Source organism: Geotrypetes seraphini, chromosome 2 (genome assembly GCF_902459505.1).
Source record: "Geotrypetes seraphini chromosome 2, aGeoSer1.1, whole genome shotgun sequence".
Classification (NCBI taxonomy): Eukaryota; Metazoa; Chordata; class Amphibia; order Gymnophiona; family Dermophiidae; genus Geotrypetes; species Geotrypetes seraphini.
Genome location: NC_047085.1, coordinates 435,092,708 through 435,112,026, shown reverse-complemented (window position 1 = coordinate 435,112,026; position 19,319 = coordinate 435,092,708). Strand labels below are relative to the sequence as shown.

General features: G+C 43.0%; 1 protein-coding gene across 4 annotated transcripts in view; it reads left to right on the top strand.

Annotated features, from left to right (window-relative positions):
- NEBL (nebulette) overlaps positions 1-19,319 on the top strand; it is a 513,560-nt gene that overhangs the window by 218,153 nt on the left and 276,088 nt on the right. Inside the window, exon 1 of one of the 4 annotated variants that reach the window (XM_033931315.1) lies at positions 281-777. The exons of the other annotated variants lie outside the window; for them this stretch is intronic. The gene's annotated coding sequence lies outside the window, so the exon portion shown is untranslated. Of the gene's footprint in view, positions 1-280; positions 778-19,319 lie in introns of those variants that run through there. 4 annotated transcript variants of the gene reach the window in all.

Genomic DNA, 19,319 nt, shown 5'->3' with positions numbered 1-19,319 from the left:
TATAGAACATTTCAGCTTTTAACGTGTGCTTTGCAATGTACAATTCATATTTTGAAAATAATAAATTATTTTTATACTGTCAAAAGGTAAGAGAACATTTTTCTTTTTTACCCAGGATTGAAACCTTGAGGATTGATGCTTCCACACAAATTTGACTTCTAGTAATCAGAATTTTTATTATGTCTTTTTTTACTACTGATCAATTTATGGGTCCAAAGAGAGACTTAAAAACTGTTGTTATATACTGTAACCAGTTAATTTTTGAATTCCTATATTTTCTTCTGATAGGAGTAATATTTTTGACACGAAACTATAACTAGTACAGAGAGGGAATAAGTATTGTAATCATTTATCTGCTTATTTTTCTGAACTTAACTATAATATTTGAATGAGCCTTTTTGTAACGAAGATTTAAGATGCAGTCTCATTATTTTTTAAAAAATTTATTACAATGTCATATTCAGAAACTGGTGCAAATGTTATGTTTCCAGTCCACATGCCTGAAGTTTTGAAGACTTAAAGCATATTTGCTCTATGATAATTGGTTAATGAAAGATTTGGTAACCATAGTAATGCTTGCTAGGTACATCTACTGTAGTTTAGACATTAACCACCTTGGGTGCTAATTTATTTATAATACAGTCTATAAATAAAAACTGATAATGATGAAGATGTTAATGGCCATTATTTTGTTTCTAGCAACAATACAGATACAAAATTGCTTCACTGAAAATGGAGAATGGAAATATCCAGAGAAAATCTTTCCTTACATAGCAGGTATGTCATGCTCTTTGGTAAATGTATTATCAGTTTAATCCCTCCTTTCTCTGTAAAGTACGAAAAATGAAACCTCGTGGAGAACCTCATGGAACCTCATGGAACTCTATGAGCGTCGGGAGCAGCACGGGCCATTCAGTGCGGCTCCCCCGTGCTAGAAACTGTTAGCGCAGTTTAATAGAAGAGGCCCTTAGGTGCTGATAATGTAGACCAGGGTTTTAAAGGCCTACATTTCTGGCACCTAAGTTTTTGGGAGAATTGTGCCTAGTAGCGCCTAATGACGCTTAAGGTCATCTCTACTCTAAAAATGCCTGCTTTGACTTTAGGTGCTGCTAGGTGCCATTCTGTAGGCACGATTCCAGCAACTACATTTTTTTGTATGTGTTTTTATATTTATTGAAAGCTTCTACACCACTACTGGGGAAGTCAATTCAGAGCGGTTTACATGAGCTTCTGTAATGGTGTTACAATATATGAGCTTCTGTTTTTAATCAGTTTTAAATGGAGTGCTCAATTACCATGTCAACTAAAACTGATTACTGCAATTGTTAGGTGTAATCTAGGCACCTACCAGCGCCTAAGTTTCTGAGCCATTTGTAGAATTTGGCCCAAGCTGTCTACAACAGGGCTTAATTTATTCCTATGGACCCTGCAACAGATAACATACCCTTAATTATTATTCTTTCATTAAAAAATCTGTTAGGTGAAGAAAAATCTACACCAGTAAAAAAAGCAAAATTAAACATTAAAGAAACAGTCCTCAAAATAAAGTACTATAGTTTAAATAGAAAGAAAAGATAGGTTTACATTTACTTTTGTTTTTCATCCATCCCACTGTTCCCTCTCCACCACCACATCCAACATTGTCAGAAGTTGTGGTAAGAGCGGATAGCGTAGCTGGTTTTAAGAAAGGTTTGGACAAATTCCTGGAGAAAAAGTCCATGGTCTGTTATTGAGAATGATATGGGGGAAGCCACTGCTTGGATTGGTAGCAAGGAATGTTGCTACTCTTTGGGTTTTTGCCAGCTACTAGTGACCTGGATTGGCCACCGTGAGAACGGGCTATTGGGCTTGATGGACCATTGATCTGACCCAAAAAGGCTATTCTTATGTTTTTATGTTCTACAATTTAGAAAAACGTATGCCATTTAATTCTGTGATTTAAGCCCATTATGCCAGACTGTGTTCAACCTGTATATCCATTGTTCTTTCTGATGTAATTTCTGTTTAAGGTTACCCCATCCATCTCTTAGAGGGAAAAACAGAATTGATTACTGCACACTTGAGCTCTTCAAAAGATTGCCCTCTTTTAACACAATCTGGCCCGGATTCTGTATAGGACGCCGGTCCAGGCGTCCTATACAGAATCGGGCCTACACCCACCCAAAGTTAATCCGATTCTGTAACCAATGTCCATGTTGCAGACGCCGGTTACAGAATCGGGTTTAACATGCCCGACCCCCCCAACAGTCCCCCTGAGGATCGCTGGCAGGAAGGTGTTCAACCCTTCCTGCCGACAGAACCCGCCCCCCCCCCCCGATGATCGCGGCAGGAGGGTACCCAACTCCTCCTGCTGACCCCCCGAACAGCCCTTCCGACTATCGCGGCAGGAGGGTACCCAACCCCTCCTGCTACCCCCTCAATGCCCCCCTAAGAGCGCCGGCAGGAGGGTGCCCAACCCCTCCTGCCAGACCCCCCCAATGAACCCCCCTACCCCGGCATCCCCCTTAGTCTTACTTTGTAAGTTGGACCGGACGGCTCCTCACATGTCCGGCCAGCAGGCCCGCCTCCGTCCAAATGAGGTGGGCCTGCCCCTCCCGTGCCTAGCCCACAGGATCCTAGGTCTTGATTGGCCCAAGCGCCTAAGGCCTCTCCTGCTGGCGATCTTAGGGGGGCCGTTGGAGGGCATGGCAGGAGGGGTTGGTTACCCTCTTGCCGCGATTGTTGGGAAGGCCACTGGGGGGGTCGGCAGGAGGGGGTTGGGTACCCTCCTGCCGCGATTGTCGGGAGGGCTGTTGGGGGGGATCGGCAGGAGGGGGTTGGGCACCCTCCTGCTGCGATCGCTGGGGGGAGGGGAGATTTGTCGCGATTAGGTACAGCGGCCGCATCTACTTACCATGTAGGCCAGCATTTTGCTAGCCTACATTGTAAGCGTCTCCCATTCTGCTAGGGAGACTCGTAGGGCTGCCTAGGTTCGCTTAAGGCTACTGCCTAACCTTAGGCGAGCTTAGGCGGGCTTACGGGCCTCTCTAGGCTCCCTGGAGGCGCCTTCAATATAGGCAGGCTGGGGGAGCATTTTTTTTTTTTTTTAAATAGAAAAAGTGCCTCCCGATTGGCTGATTAGACAGCTGTAGGACGCCTACAGCTGCCTACAATCGGGAGCACTTTGCAGAATCAGAGCCTCTGTGCCCATCTGATCAACACCTTTTCGTTGTTTAGTATTATAATGATGTTCAGACATCCTTGCTTTCCACGAACGTGAAGTTTGTCCTATGTAGCACAATTGGCAGGGACAAATCAGCATATACTGTACACCACAAATGTTTAGATGTAGGTAGTCATCTTTTTTGTATTAGGAGACATGATTCAGCGTGCCCCGTTTTGAAAGCTCACGATCGGTATAATACACCCTGAGGCAGCATTATGTGAAACGCTGGCCACCGTTGGTGGTCCGACAAATGATTACATATATAAAAAAGATAAGTTTAAGTGCTTTTTTTTGCACTTTAATTTATGACCACTGGCTATTTATTCATATTTTTATTGCACAACACAGAGCTTTACTATGCCCCACAGGAAGTTTTTCGCCAATGAGGTTCTCCGCCTGAACATCTTATACCACTGTTGTGGTGGTGGGAGGGTTTTGTCTGAGGCTTTTCCTCTTAAGTGGTGGCTTCTCTGACTCGTGTTGTAGCTATATTTACTTTTGTACATTTCTAGTGAATGTGTTCTATTTATTGATATTGAAATTTTCACCATTTCTGGGTTTTTTACACTAGATGTAGGTAGTCTTACATCTTGCTTGAAGTTGCAGTCCTTGTGGCAACTGAATAGCCTGTCCTTCCAATATAATGGCACAAGCAGCACACCAACCACAATTGTAATGTCCCACAATGTCTTGTTTGGCAAAACAAGGACCCTTGTCAGGTTGAAATGCGGGATCTGATGACGTTAAGGATTGGATTGTGAACACGAAGTGAACGCTGTTGGAATCGGATCACCGTTTTAAGTCTCCCCTTTTGGTGCACATGGTCGGCTTTTTTTCATTTGAAGACTCAGTCTAAGAATTATGTGAAGTTTTTTATGCTGATGAGAATATGAGACAGTCTGAGGATATTGTATGTATGGAGCTGTTGTGATCATTTTTTGAGCCTTTTTTTTCCACTTTTGCTTTATAGTATAGCCGAATCTCCAATGAATTGCCTTCCATTTGACACTTACATAGCAACTTTGTGATTTCTTGGAATTGATTATTAACTATTGCTACACCTCTGTGTGGGTTGTTAGAGGTTTGTAAAACCATTTTGGGCCTTTTCCAATAAGGTCTTTTCCATAGGCTGAGTACTCTGAAAGTCATTTTTAAATAAAGCCCTAAATGTTAGAAACCTCCCCCCCTAAAACAAAACCTTTGTCCTGTATTTCATGCTATCTATGCATCAGTGTCGAATAATAATAACTACTGAATGTTAATCATGTGGGTCATATACAAGAATTATTATTTAATTCAATAAGACCAACTGGAGGAGGTAATTTCTGCTATGTTATGAATAGCTGATCTAATTAATAAGAGGAATTTCTAATTAAAATGTGACCCTGATAAATTTCTGCCTTCTGTAAATCTGCAAGGTTACATGACTGCCTTATCTAGGGAATAAGATGAATACATTTTAGTTGCCACCAATGAAGAATGACAAAATACTTTTTTTTTTTTAATCTGTGGAATTTTGAAACTATAAGGGAGAAGGCCTGTTGAAGTTCACATTATTCATTATCCCAGAGGAAGGGCTGGTGGGGGAGGTCACAAGTAGGAGAAGAAAGGCGTGGGAGACAGTTATATACTACTTGTACCAGATTATGTTGTCAGCATTACAGATAAGTGCTCTTTCAGGAGAGACTGAGAAATTAGGTAAGATGAGCCTGTCTAATTATTTTTGTACTACAGTACATTATTTTCAGTTTACTAGGAGGATGAGAACTCAATCAGGAACGGGGACGAGGAGCACTAAAGTGTTTGCCGAAAGGTTAAGCTTGAACTAGCTGCTCAGCCAAATCTGCAAATTTAATCAAATAAGCATGAAAGAAAAGGATGGGAAACATTTGCATTCAGTACAAGAATGTTTTAAAGTGAAGTAGCTGCAGCGAGAACAGAATGGAAAAGATCAGCACTGGATACACAGCAAAGCTTTGAGTCTTTCAACCATGAAGAAGGCCTAATGTGTGGTCATTCCTTTCAAGGTGCCTCCATGAGTAGTCTATAAGGGACTTCCTACTTGGGGCTGCTGTCACAGAAAAATCTTCCTTATGCTCTGCTACAAGGGCCAGATGTTCCAGACTATCCACAACTTTTTCAGCCCACCTTCCCACCAGAAACAGGAACAAAACATCTGTAGTTATTTTATATATTTATTTATTTAAAAAAAAAATCTCCCCAAAGCCCTTTTTTATGTTGTAGAAGCACTTACAGTAAAAGGTATTGGTATGGATAGGGGTTAGGGATGGACCGCTAGCCCACCACATACATAAGACACTGGAAGAAGGGCCAGGGATCTTTGATTCGGACCAGTGTGCTCTTTTGTCATAAGCCATTATGTGGAAGGGGGCTCTTTTGTTATTACTTGTGTTTCAATAGCCAGGAAGACATAAAAGGCCATGTTCTATAAAGGATGCCGAAGTTTGGGATCTGTGCCATACTTAATTTTTTAATTGGCTTAATCAGCATGGTAATTGACTATTCCATTTGTTAGCCAATCAAAAAAAAATTAACTAAGCAATTTAAGAGCTTGACGCTGAACCATTAGAATGCCTAGCGATGCCTAAGTTGAAGTGCACCTCCATGCCTAACACTGCCTAACAATGCCTTTATTAAAAAGTAGGCGTGGTTATTAGCAGAGAAAAGGCTTAGTTGAGTTAGGCATCGTTAAGTGTCCGACATAGGCGCTGCCAAATTAGGCGAATGAAAAGCTGGCTTAATGGAGCCTAAGTCCACTTAGGTACCATTAGGCAAGATTCTATAGAAACATAGAAACATGATGGCAGATAAAAGCCAAATGGCCCTTCCAGTCTGCCCATCTGCAATAACCATTATCTTTGCCTCTCTCTAAAAGATCCCACGTGCCTATCCCAGGCTTTCTTGAATTCAAACACAGTCTCTTGTCTCCACCACCTCTTCCAGGAGACTGTTCCATGCATCTACCACCTTTTCTGTAAAAAAAGTATTTCCTTAGATTATTCCTGAACCTATCACCTCTTAACTTCATTCTATGTCCTCTCATTTCAGAGCTTCCTTTCAAATGAAAGAGACTTGACTCGTGCGCATTTATATCACGTAGGTATTAAACAGCTCTTTCATATTTCCCCTTTCCCGCATTTCCTCCAAAGAATACAAATTGAGATCTTTAAGTCTGTTCCCGTACACCTTATTACGAAGACCAAGCACCATTTTGGTAGCCTTCCTCTGGACCGACTCCATTTTTTAAATATCTTTTTAAAGGTGCAGCCTCCAGAATTGTACACAATACATTACTCCCCCGATATTCACGGGGGTTCCATTCCAGGAACACCCACAAATATTAAAAAATCGCCAATACAGTTTTTTCGCCTGGGGAGGCAGGATAGGGCAGCTGGAGAGGCAGGAGAGGGCAGCGCCGGCGAGTGAAGGAAATCACTCGCGATATGCTCCTACCGCCTCTTCCTGTACTAAAGTTGGGCTAAACCAATCAGGAGCTGCTTTGACACGCAGCTCCTGATTGGTGTAGCCTGACTTTAGTACAGGAAGAGGTGGTCGGAGAATACCGTGAATGAGTGAAACCGCGAATTCGCGGGGGAACACTGTATTCGAAATGAGGTCTTACCAAAATCTTATACAGGGGCATCAATACCTCCTTTTTCCTACTGCCGTACCTCTCCCTGTGCACCCTAGCATCCTTCTAACTTTTGCTTTCACCTTTTCAACTTGTTTGGCCACCTTAAGATCATCACATACAATCACACCTAAGTTCCATTCTTCTGTTGTGCACATAAGTTCTTCACCCCCTAAAGTGTACCATTCCCTTGGGTTTTTGCAACCCAAGTGCAAGACCTTGCATTTCTTAGCATTAAATTTTAGCTGCCAAATTTCAGACCATTCTTCAAGCTTTACCAGGTCTTACTTCATGTTATTCACACCATCATGGGTGTCTACTCTATTGCAGATTTTGGTATCATCCACAATGAGGCAAATCTTACCCGACAACCCTTCAGCAATATCGTTTATAAAAATGTTAAAAAAACAGGCCCAAGAACAGAACCTTGAGGCACTCAGTTTATTTATTAGACATCTATGTAGAACACTGTCCAAGGCTTTCTAAATGCACCAAATCTAGTGGTTCATTGAAAACGATGCCAAGTGGTGCCTAAAATGTTACGGCATTTAGGAGTTATTTATAGAATATGGTCCAAAATTCCCAGCCCTGATAACACAAGTAAAATATTTTGCTCATATGCAATGCCTCCTGTAGCTAAATATTGCAGAGAGTGACTAACCTGCAAACCTTTTCATAGGTTAGGACAGTGTTTCCCAAGTCAGTCCTGGAGCACCTCCCTGCCAGTCAGGTTCTCAGGATATCCAGAATGAATATACTTGAAAGAGATTTGCATAAAGTGGAGGCAGTGTATACAAATCAATATCATGCATATTCGTTTGCATATTCTGAAAACCTGAATGGCAAGGAGGTACTCCAGGACTGACTTGGGAAACATTGGGTTAGAATATGAGGTCCTTAGGGAATTTTTTTTTCTCAACATCTACATCTAGATGACTACAGATTGTCATCTATAAGACTGAATCTTTCACCTATTTCAGTAGACTTGTAAAGAAACTGACCTTACCACATAAGGAATTAGAAACACAAATGGGCAGTGGCCTGACACTTAGCTGAAGAAAGGGTATTGGGGCAGCAGGGAGGGGAAAGGGAGGCAGGTCAGAAAGAAAAGATTGACTGTTCAAAATTGCAGGCTTTCACAAATGTTTGTACTCTATTTCAGATAGTGACTATTCTCACTTACAAATCAGTATTTGAGGTTAATATGTTGTTTAGGAAATCTGTATTCAAAAAGAAAACAAGGATTGATGCAGACAAGACTTCTTGTAGAGAAAGCGGAGAGGTTTGCTCTTATTTTCCATAAATAGAACATTAAAATCTACTGAAACAGATGAACGTTCTATAGAGACGATAGCGTGTAGCGCGCACGGCAATGTAACATGCACTAAAACCACTAGCACACCTTAGTAAAAGGAGCCCTCAGTCTTGGAGGGGGTCTGTAACCTTCTGGATGTAGATGTTGAGATGATAAAATTTTATTTTTCCCTAAGGGCCTCATGTCCTAACCCATGAAAAGGTTTGCAGGTTAGTCACCCTTTCTGTAATATTTAGCTACAGGATGCATTGCATATGAACTCCTAGCTCATCTGCATATTGGGTCATTCATGTCAAATGGTCCAGAACTCCCCACTCAACCATCTCAGAATTTGATGAAATTTTTTCAGGGGATATCCAGAGTTTTGGGAAATGATCTCAACTACGTTCAAAGTTAGGGGCCCCTTTATTTGGGCCACTATTTTGTATCTGTGGAAGATGTTGACAGTAGAGAGTTGCGCGGGGACAGAAATCCCACCCGTCCCCGTGAGGAATCCCACCCGTCCCCGTGAGGAATCCCCTCCGTCCCCACCCATCCCTATAAACTACAGAAATAGTTATTTCATTTAATTATGCTACGGAATTAAAGGCTCTGGTAGAAACCCATTTACAAATAAGCAAAAAGACTTTATTAATTTGGAAATATTAATTGTGAAGAATACATATTTTGTAAACGGGTTTCTACCAGAGCCTCTAATGTTTATAAATTTTTATCAACGCAACTAATATACTACTTTATCCTAAAGCAAAAAAAAAAGAAATATGATTTTTTTCCTCCCTTTGTTGCCTGGTTTCTGCTATCCTCCTGTTCTCATTCAATTCCTTCCATCCACTATCTCTCTTCTCTCTGTGTCTTCCATTTGCTCTGTTACTGTGCCTCTCCCTTTCTCCCCCTTTCCAAATTGGTCTGGCACCCATCTTCTTCCCTCCGCTCCCCCCATAGTCTGGCATCTCTGTCTTCTTCCCTGCCAGCGTCCTTCTCCCCCCTCTGTCTTCCTCATCTGCTTTCAGTGTCCTTCTCCCCCCTCTGTCTTCCCCATGTGCTTTCAGTGTTCTTCTCCCCCTCTGTCTTCCCCATGTGCTTTCAGTGTCCTTCTCCCCCCCATCCTCCCCATGTCCTTTCAGCGTCCTTCTCCCCCTCCGTCTTCCCCATGTCCTTTCAGCGTCCTTCTCTCCCCCCGTCTTCCCCATGTCCTTTCAGCGTCCTTCTCCACCCCTTTGTCTTCCCCAGTGCTTTCAGCGTCCTTCTCCCCCCTCAGTTTTACCTTAAGCTTCTTTTCCTCTCCACTCCACCTTTCCTCCCTTTCTCTCTCCCTGTCCCTTACTTTCGTGGCGCTTCCCCGCCCGACTGACAACAGAACAGGCCCGGTCCGACAAACCTCCCTGCCCTGTAGCCACGAATCTAAATTACCTTCTTACAGCAGCTGGAGTATTGAAGCTGCTGTAAGAAAGTAATTTAGATTCGCGGCTACAGGGCAGGGAAGTTTGTCGGACCGGGCCTGCTGTCGGTTGGTCGGTCGGAGAAAGCGCCACAAAGGTAAGGGGACCTGGCCGGCTGTGCACCCCCCCTGTATGGCTGCACCTGGGGCGGACCACCCTCCTCGCCCCCCCTTGGTACGCCACTGCTGATCGCAGCACAAAGCCGATCGGAATGGAAGTCTTCCCGATGTCAGCGCTGATGTCAGAGGGAGGGAGGGCTTTGCTTAAGTCCTTCCTCCGACGTCAGCGCTGACATCGTGGAAGACTTCCGTTCCGATCGGCTGTATGCTGCGATCAGCAGTGGCGTACCAAGGGGGGGCGGGGAGGGTGGTCCGCCACTACTGGAGAAGACGAGCCTCGCATCCAACCCCGCAGGAACCTCGCAACCCTCGGAGGCGTACCTACGGGATCCCTGCGACCCTATGGGGCATCTCCACGGGATCTCCGTGACCCGAAGGGGGAACCCGCGTGATCCCCGCGGGATTCCCGTCGTCCCCATTCCCATGCAGATCTCTAGTTGACAGTGGACCCTCCTTGAAATTGAACCAGTTGATATGGAATACGGACCAAATCCCTAACGCTCCCCTCTTCCGCCGTAACGCTACCCCCTCTCCACCTTAGAAAACTGATGAAACCCCTCCTTTGCAACAGACCTATCCCTTAGCCCCCCCTTCCCCCATCTAAACCCTCCTCTCCCCTCTCCCCCCCTTACTTTCCCACCCCCCCTCCAAGTTGGTTGCCCCCCCCCCTGTTTCCATCTAATATGCTCTTATCTAATTTCCTCTCTTAAACTCTATTGTATCCTACTGCAGCACTCTGTATGTATCCCGTATTGTATCCTACTGCAGCACACTGTATGTATCCCGTATTTAGCCCTTCCCCCTCCTAAATCGTTTATGTAAACGAGTTCGTCCCCACGATTGCCTTGTTATGTTCTTCTTTTTTCGAATCGCACTGTATGTAATTCATCTACCTGTTGTGAACCGCCTTGAACTCCCTGGGTATGGCGGTATACAAAATAAAATATTATTATTATTATTATTATTATTATTATTATTATTATTATTATTATTATTAACCTATCCCCATAGTAAAATATCACAAAATATGTATTTTACTTGTTTTCCCAGGACTAAGAGCTTTGTCTTCCTGGCTGTTGAAACACAAGTAACATAATAAAAAAGAGCCCCTTCCATATGATGGCTTATGATGAAAGGGCACACTGGTTCAAATCAAAGATCCCTGGCTCTCCCCCCAGTGTCTTATAAATATGGTGGACTAGTGGTCTACAACTCTAATGTTAAGAGAAGCACATTTATGAAACCATAAAAGGGAAAAAAGAAATGTGCTGGCACAAGTATAAGAAGATTGAAGACTCAAAAGCCACTTTAAGATGGAGCAAACTAACCCAAAAAGCATAAATAAGAAAAGTGAATAAAAAGACCTCAGTTTGGCTTCATGAGTCTTTTCCTTCATATATCTTCAAAAAAACCACATAATGCAGTGTTTTTCAACCTTTTTTGGGCAAAGGCACACTTGTTTCATGAAAAAAATCACGAGGCACACCACCATTAGAAAATGTTAAAAAATTTAACTCTGTGCCTATATTGACTATATATAAAGTAATTCTCTTGAATAGGAATCAAATAAACACAAAGAAAGTATTTTATAATTACATTATTATGAAATATTAAGTAAACAGAATAGTGAAAAATTATAAAATATTTTATTCAGTGCGAAACCTGGGCCTGTTTGGCTGAACACAAAGCTGATATTCTGGCTGGAATCGAAGAAAGACACACACGTAGCTCTTCGTCAACAGCTCTCAGTCTCTCTCTGTATTTGGTTTTTATAGCATACAAAAATAGACAAATATACCCTCCATCCTTTTTATTAAACCACAATAGCAGTTTTTAGCGCAGGGAGCTGCGCTGAATGCCCAGCGCTGCTCTTGACGCTCATAGGCTCCCTGCGCTAAAAACCACTATTGCGGTTTAGTAAAAGGTGACCATATTGTAAAATATAGACAGCAGATATAAATTCAGAACTGTGCATAGTAAGTGAAGGGAAGTTTTCATCTCTGGGAATTTACCCAGTTAACTATTAAGTTATTTGGGCAAATTCCTTTGAAAACTGTGGTAATACTGCCTCCACTTTGCTAAATTTAAAATAAAATCATTTTTCCTACCTTGTCTGGTGATTTCTAGTTGCACTTTCTTCTTCTGACTGTGCATCCAATCTTTCTTCCCTTCTATCAGCCTGTATGCTTTCTCTCCTCCACACCTCATTCCCTCCCCCAACTTTTTCTTCCTCTCTCCCTGACCTTTCTTTCTTTTTTTCTGTTTCTCTTCTTTCCTTCTGTTTCCCTGCCTGCCCCCTTTCTTTCTTTCTCCCTGCCGTTCCCCAAGCCACTGCCACTGCCGCTGCCATCGGGGAACAGGACCCACCAATGGATAACAGGCCCCAAAGCCGACGCCGATGCATGCTCTCCTTGACGTCAATTCTGCAATCGGAGAGGAAGTTCCGCCCAGCCAGGCAGCGATTGGCTGGCCCGAACTTCCTCTCCGACTGCAGAATTGACGTCGGGGAGAAGAAGACTTATCGGCTCGATAGATTAGATCGCCAAGACAAAGTGAGTCCTGGGTGATCGACTCACTTTGCCTTGGCGAGCTACTGGCGCCCCTGCCTCGGGCCCCCTGTCAGCTCCGGGCCCCTGAATGCAGGACTAGTAGTACTGCCCTGATGGTGGCCCTGCGGCACACCAGGCAACATCTCGCGGCACGCGGAACAGCGGTTGAAAAACACTGACATAATGAGAGCTCTTCCCACATAAAGCTGAAAAAAAATTTGGTTTAGCAAAGATTTGTAACAAAACTTTAACAGCAAATCTTGAAGTTTCAGCAGCATATCTTGAAGCTTCAATCTATCTTTACCCTGCTAGAAGCAGTTCAGTATGCTCAATCACAAATGCTATTGCAAGGCATATTTGCAAAAATGCAAGGCTTAGCTGAATTACTGTCCTGGTCTGATTCTGTCTGTAGATCCAAATGTTGGTTTATAATTTCAAATACTCTCCACCATGTCAGACTCCACTTCACAACCAGGTGATTGGGCACAGGAACACTTTACCCGACAGGGAAATCCCCATCTCGTTGGACGGCTGTGTCACGGGTAGCACATCTGTGGTCTACTTCCAACCCCTGACCATACCAAGACCTTTTACTGTATGCTGCATCTATCATACAAAAATAAGGCTTTTGAGGGATTCTGGTAGGAAGGTAGGCTGAAATAGTTGGGGAGAGTCTGGAACATCTGGCTTTTGTAGCAGAATATAAGGATAATTTTTCTGTGAAAGCAGACTCAAGGAGGAAGTCCCTGTAAGATTCTCTCCTAAATTCTCTCACTGTTAAAGGAGAGATCTTGGGAACTGGACTCCAGCTATTTTTCTCATGGTGACAAGCATACAAATCTTTATTTGCATACTTATTTTCATGATGCACTGCTCAATGACATGCTTTGTATGAATTTGCATTGTAGAAGCTCATTATTGACAAATCTTTATAAATGTCCCTATCATCTGTCAGACCAGGCCAGATATTACATTACATTAGTGATTTCTATTCCGCCATTACCTTGCGGTTCAAGGCGGATTACATTCAAACTAAAAACAAGAATTACATTCAAATTAAAAGGAATAGAATAAGCGATGACATAGAATTTTTTAAGGTAATAAACATTGGATAAAGAGTTACCAAAGGGAAGTGGAGGTCTTTAGGAGATAAGAATAGGGTGAAATTATGGGTTTTACATAACGTTTGATAGATAAGAGTATTAGAGAGATCTAAGGGTAAATAGAGTGTTAGATATTTGGTTGGGATTGGTTGTGCTGGATAGGTTTTATGTGTTTTTTGAAGAGTATGGTTTTAATATCTCTCCTGAAGGCTTTGTAGTCTGAAGTCGAAGATAACAGAGTAGTGATTTGTCTGTCCAGTTTAGCTGCTTTGGAGGCTATTAGGTTGTCATAAAGTTTTTTTCGTTTGACATCTTTGGATGATGGGTGAGAGAAAAGTGAGTGGGATCTTCTGTGTCTGATTGAGGAGGATTGATTTAGTCGGCTATTCCAGTAGGTTGGGCCCTCTCCATTGAGAGCCTAGTAAAGTAAGCAGTAGAATTTGAAGTGTACTCTCGCTTCTATTGGAAGCCAGTGCGAGTCATGGTATGCCTCTGTGATATGATCATATTTTTTTAGGAAATATACAAGTCTCAGGGCTGTATTCTGTATTGTCTGCAATTGCTTCATCATGGTCGTGGGACAAGGTAGGTATAGTATGTTGCAGTAGTCTATCATCCCAAGGATAAGAGATTGTACCAATAGTAGGAATTGCTTCTTTTCGAAGAATGTTCGGATTTTTCTTAGATTTCTCATGATATGTAGGTTATATCCCCCTACTAGCAGCTGGAGGCAGTAAATAACTCAATTCCAAGCTGAGTCCTTGGTATAAGAAATGGTACAGTTGAGCAGAATAACCAGTGTTTCTCTGCAAACTAGAGACTGCCAAAATTGCAAAATGCAAAGAAATATACATGAAGAAGGATGGAAACATTTTTATTCAATACAAAATGTTTTAAAATGAACAGCTCCAACAAAAAACAGAACTGAAAAGTTTAGCTTTAGATATATAAATACATGTTTACTAGGACTGGGCTGGTGCAGGAGGATGTTTCATAGGGCATCAGCTTCTTATGGGCTTCCTTGGGGATTCAGGGTGGTAGTATGCGGTTGTTAGATTGTTTTCCCTTCTCTTTAGTGGCACCAAATCCTTGGAGCCTGAGTTGGCTTTCCTTTATAGGACCTATTTGGGTCCGTTCCTCTGTTGACTCCACTATTTCCCAAGCTAGGAAATATTCTCAGGGCAGCCTGACTTGAAAAAAGAAGTTGGGAAAATAAGAGCTAAAAAGAGGCAAGGAGCAGCACAGCAAGGGATACCTAGCAATGCAGAAAAACATTGCCCCTAGTGGTACTCAGTGACAAAGCATGGGTGGAGGTGAGGGAGCTGTGATGCTTCAACAGCATGGTGGCTTCCTTCTGCTGAAATTGTGATGGGGATGGGGTGGCCACTGACAGCATCAAGTGTAGCAGGCCAGGAGTCAGCCACTGCAGACATTTTGAACCTGCAGCTGGACCTGCCACCATCTTCACTATATGCACTGCAATGGGAAGATGAGTTGGGTCAGCTGAGGAGAGTGTGGAACCCTTGGTACTCGTGGCAGAGTGTGAAGATGTTTGTTGTTTTTTTTTTGTGAGAGCAGCCTCCAAGGAGGAGGCCCAGTAGAGTTCTCTTCTGAATTTGTGATGTATTACATTGGACCTTTGGTAATGCAGAGAATCTGGGAACTGGAGCACACTAGATAAGTCAAGAGAGAGCCCTACCAGATTTTAGTGACAAGGCCAAAGACCAACAGATTCTGATGAACCAAGAAATACTCTGAATCCGGTAGCTGCATCCAGAATTCTTTAGAAGTCTGAGTATGAGCAAAGTGAGAATTTGGAAGAAGGTTTTTGAAAATGAGGGGGAGTTGGCCTTTCCAGAGGAAGAGGATTCAAGTGGTCTCTCTGTTTAGAAAGCAGGAGTTTGTATTGCTCATTGACTGGCTTATCTTACTGTGAACATTGCTGAGGTAACAATGGAGGACAAGCAGGAAAGGGACGCTATCCTGGAGGGGATCAGGAGGCCTACCAAGTAATTTGCCCTCCACAGGGCTATCTGGAGCTTGGTAATAGTTGAGTGGGAAACATCTGAAAGTCTGAATGCCAAGATAGCCGTCAAACTTTATTCTCTCCCTAAGGAGAAGGATTTACTGTTAGGTCCTGGGTAGATGTGGCCATTTCTCTAGTGATCATTCCTGTAGAGAGAGGCACTGCTTTCAAAGACTCACAGGATCAAAATATGGAGCTGCTCTTCTAGCATTCATTTAAGGCTTCATCACTGGCTTTGTAGATGATGATTTATGGAGGATACATGACTTGGGTAGTACTACAGGACATTCAGCAGTTTTCACATAATGAAGATTTGGTGTGTTAGCAAGGGCAGCTTTCTTTTATGTCAGGTGGTCTTTATAATTTCATCTGAATTTCTCAAAGGGGCTAGGCTTTTGCTGTGTGAAACTGGGTGGTGAATGTGGCCTCCATAGTGCACCTGAGCAGGCTGTCCTTCAAAGGCAGATGTCTGTTTAGTAAGGAGCTAGAGATGCTAGTAAAGGAGATAGGAGATGCCAAGCCACAGAGACTGCCAGAAGACTAGAACAGGTCGTCTTGTGTGGGGGAAGTTCTTTTGGACTTATAAAAAGTCATGAAATATGGCAATGATGGGCTCCAAAATCTCTAGGAATATCCAGTAAGGAGGAATGACTCTCACCAAAATAGTTCCTTAGGTGGTTGCTTTGTGTGTGTGGTGGTGGGGGATGGTTCTTTCAGGAGTAGGCTCAGATAAATTCAGGTATGTGAGTGTTGGAGGTTATCCAGGTTATATATGCTCTGGACTTAGTTTCCTGTATCTCATATGCCTTCATGGAGTCCTCGTATAGTTTGGTGGCCAAAAGAAAGGCTATTTCTGCATGTGATGGTCATCTCACTTTTTCTCTGAGAGAGATCAGGACAGGTTGATAATTCATCTATTTTTTAGTGGCAAACCAAAGAACCTCTCAGATTATACTGAAAGCAGTCAATGCTTTTATCCAGGTTCCCCAGATTCAAATGGAAATCCTGTACATGATAACAGCAATGGAGGTTTCCAAAGTCAGATTACATTGGGATTTAAATTGCAGTTCCTCCACAGGTCAGGCTTATGCTCTACTGTTGGGACATTCATGGAGCATCTTTACAGGGGTGTCAGTCTGGAGAGTCTGTTATGAGTCCAAGTTGGGGACAGGTAGCTTAGATAAGAAATTCAAGTAGAAGATAAATTGGTTAGAGAAAAACATTCACCCAGCCCTTTTCATCTCTGGATCTGAGGTCGGTAGTGCATATGCAGGCTCCTTTTGCTGTGCACAGAGTGAGCATGGAGAAAGTTCAAGGGGACTTCGTCAGCTGATACACAATAGATCTAGGAGAGTGGGCACTCAGTGATGAGGCCTTTCTCAGGATCATGGCCAGGTAAGAGTACACTGCATGAACCTGATGGTGATGGTCAAGAACTGCAAAGTAGCTAAGTTCTTCAGCAAGAGGAGTGAACCTGTTCTAATGTTGGACTTTTCCGCTGTAGCCATTAACTGATGGATCTTCTGGTAGTCCTTGAAATGTCCGCTGTCCTCTTCTGTGCAAGGGCAGTGATAACAATTGGAAAGAGGGAGGGCTCCTCCCCTACTCCCTTCCAGAAGGGTTATTAACTCCCCAAAAGGAAACATAACCCCCCCCCCCTATCTTTCATACCAGGCCATGGTCTCCAAATGCAGCCCCACTTTTCTCCCACTGTCATTCTTCAGGCAAATGCCCAGGTAGTAAACAAGAAAGAAAATGGCAATATTCCTACAACAAAATCTTTCTTTCTTTCTCCGGTATGAAACAGTTCCATCAAATAGTCAAAAAGGAAACATGGCTTGGCCCTCAAGAGCCTGGCCAAGCCATACAGCAGATCCCTTCCCAAACTTTCACGTTGGGGTGGCTCTGCCTCTGTTGTGCCCTCCCCAGTCTGCTGGCTGCCCCTATGGGCCTTTCTGTTCTTCCAGCAGGCAGGCTGAGATTCCAGACTGGATTCCTATAGAGATGTCTGGTGTGGAGAGGTAGATCTGGAGTCATTAGCATAGAGATGATATTGAAAGCCATGGGAGGAGATCAATGCATCAAAGGAGTGTGTATATATGGAGAAAAGGAGAGGGTCCAAGACAGAGCCTTGAGGTACACCAATTGAGAGTGGGATAGCAGTGGAAGAGGATCCACTTATTCAAACACTGAAAGTGTGATAGGAGAGATAGGAAGAAACCCAAGAGAGAACAGAACCCTGGAATCCCAGCGAGGACAGTGTATTGATGAGTAGGTGGTTATCAACAGTATCGAAGGCAACAGATAGATTGAGAAAGTTGAGGAGAGAGTACAAGCCATTGGATCTGGCCAGGAACAGGTCATTAAAGACTTTAGCAAAGTGGTTTTTGTGGAATGGAGTGGACAAAAGTCCGATTGAAGTAGGACAAGAATAGCATGAGATGAAAAAAAGTCTAGGCAATGGCAGTGAACAGCACATTCAAGCATCTGGGATAAGAAGGGGAGGAGGAAGATGGGTGATAGTTGGAGGGGGATGTGAGAGGTTTTCGAGGAGAGGTGAGACTATGGCATGTTTGAAGACATCAGGAACAGTTGCAGTGGAGAATGATAGATTAAGGATGTGACAGATAGGAGGGATGACAGTGGGAGAGATAGCACTGAGTAGGTTGGTGGGAATCGGGTCAGAGGAGCAGGTAGTGGGTTGGGAGGAGAGAAGAGGTGCAGTTTCCCCTTCAGTTATTTCAGAAAAGGAGGAAAAGGTAGCAGGGATTGAAGGAAGGTTGGCAGAATAGACAGCTGGAAGAAGAGGTGACCTGGTTGAGAACTCAAGGTGAATCTTGTCATAGAACTACTTTGCCATCGTTTGGAGGGAAAGTGAAGGGGGAATTGGAGGTGGAGAGGCGAGAGTTGAGTGTGTATTCACTGTTTTAAAAGTGTTTCCATTAATTTACTTATCAAAAGTCAGACTTACTAGCCTGTAGTTCCCTACTTCAGTACTTCCACTTTAGTGGAAGGGGGACCACATCAGCCTTTCTCCAATCCTCAGGCACTACTCCTGACTCTAGAGAACAATTGAAAAGGTCAGCCAGCGGAGCTGCCAGAACTTCCCTAAGTTACTTCAGTACCCTCAGATGTATACCATTTAGCCCCATTGCTTTATCCACCTTTAGTTTAGCGAGCTCCTCACGAATAAAATATTCTGAAAATCGATCAGGGTCTGCCACACCTCCAGCCATATTTGCTGCTGTTTTCTACGGCATGATTCAAGGAAGGAAGATTAATGCTAAGTTTAAATTCTACTTTTTGTGTGAAGTAAACTTTGCATGAAAATTTATTACAAGACTGGTCCCTTTTTGTAAAACATTTCACCAAAGAAGTGTCTCTCAACCACCATCATTGTTGGCATTTTTGTGTTGCTTAACACATGAAGGCCTTTTTGTGAAAAAAGGTTTCCCCCTTTATAGTACATGGAACCATAAGTATGGGCTACATAGAGAATGGCACCAGAGAAGCTGAGGCATCAGGAGCCTCTCTTGCTCTGTTAAAACCCTTTTTAAATATTTGGCCCTCAGCTTTTAAAAAATGAAATGTTAAGCTAAGAGAAACAATATTGTTATGTTCATTAAGGTTTAGCAGACTGCCTGTCAATGTAACCAATCACAGCTATTTACAATAAAAAAATACTAAAGGGAAAAAATGCCATTATAACACAAAGAGGAAAAGTAGAGCATGAGCTGCTAAAGGATACTAAAGGTACCTCAAGAGAGGGAAGAGAAAGAGGGAAAAATAGGAACAAGCAATGAACTCCAGAACATAAGCTGAAGCGTGCAGCCCCTGGTGTCTTGCCAAAGGTTTATGTGAACTAAAGCAAACATTTTTGGGTTCTCACATGGAAATCATAGTAAAACAAG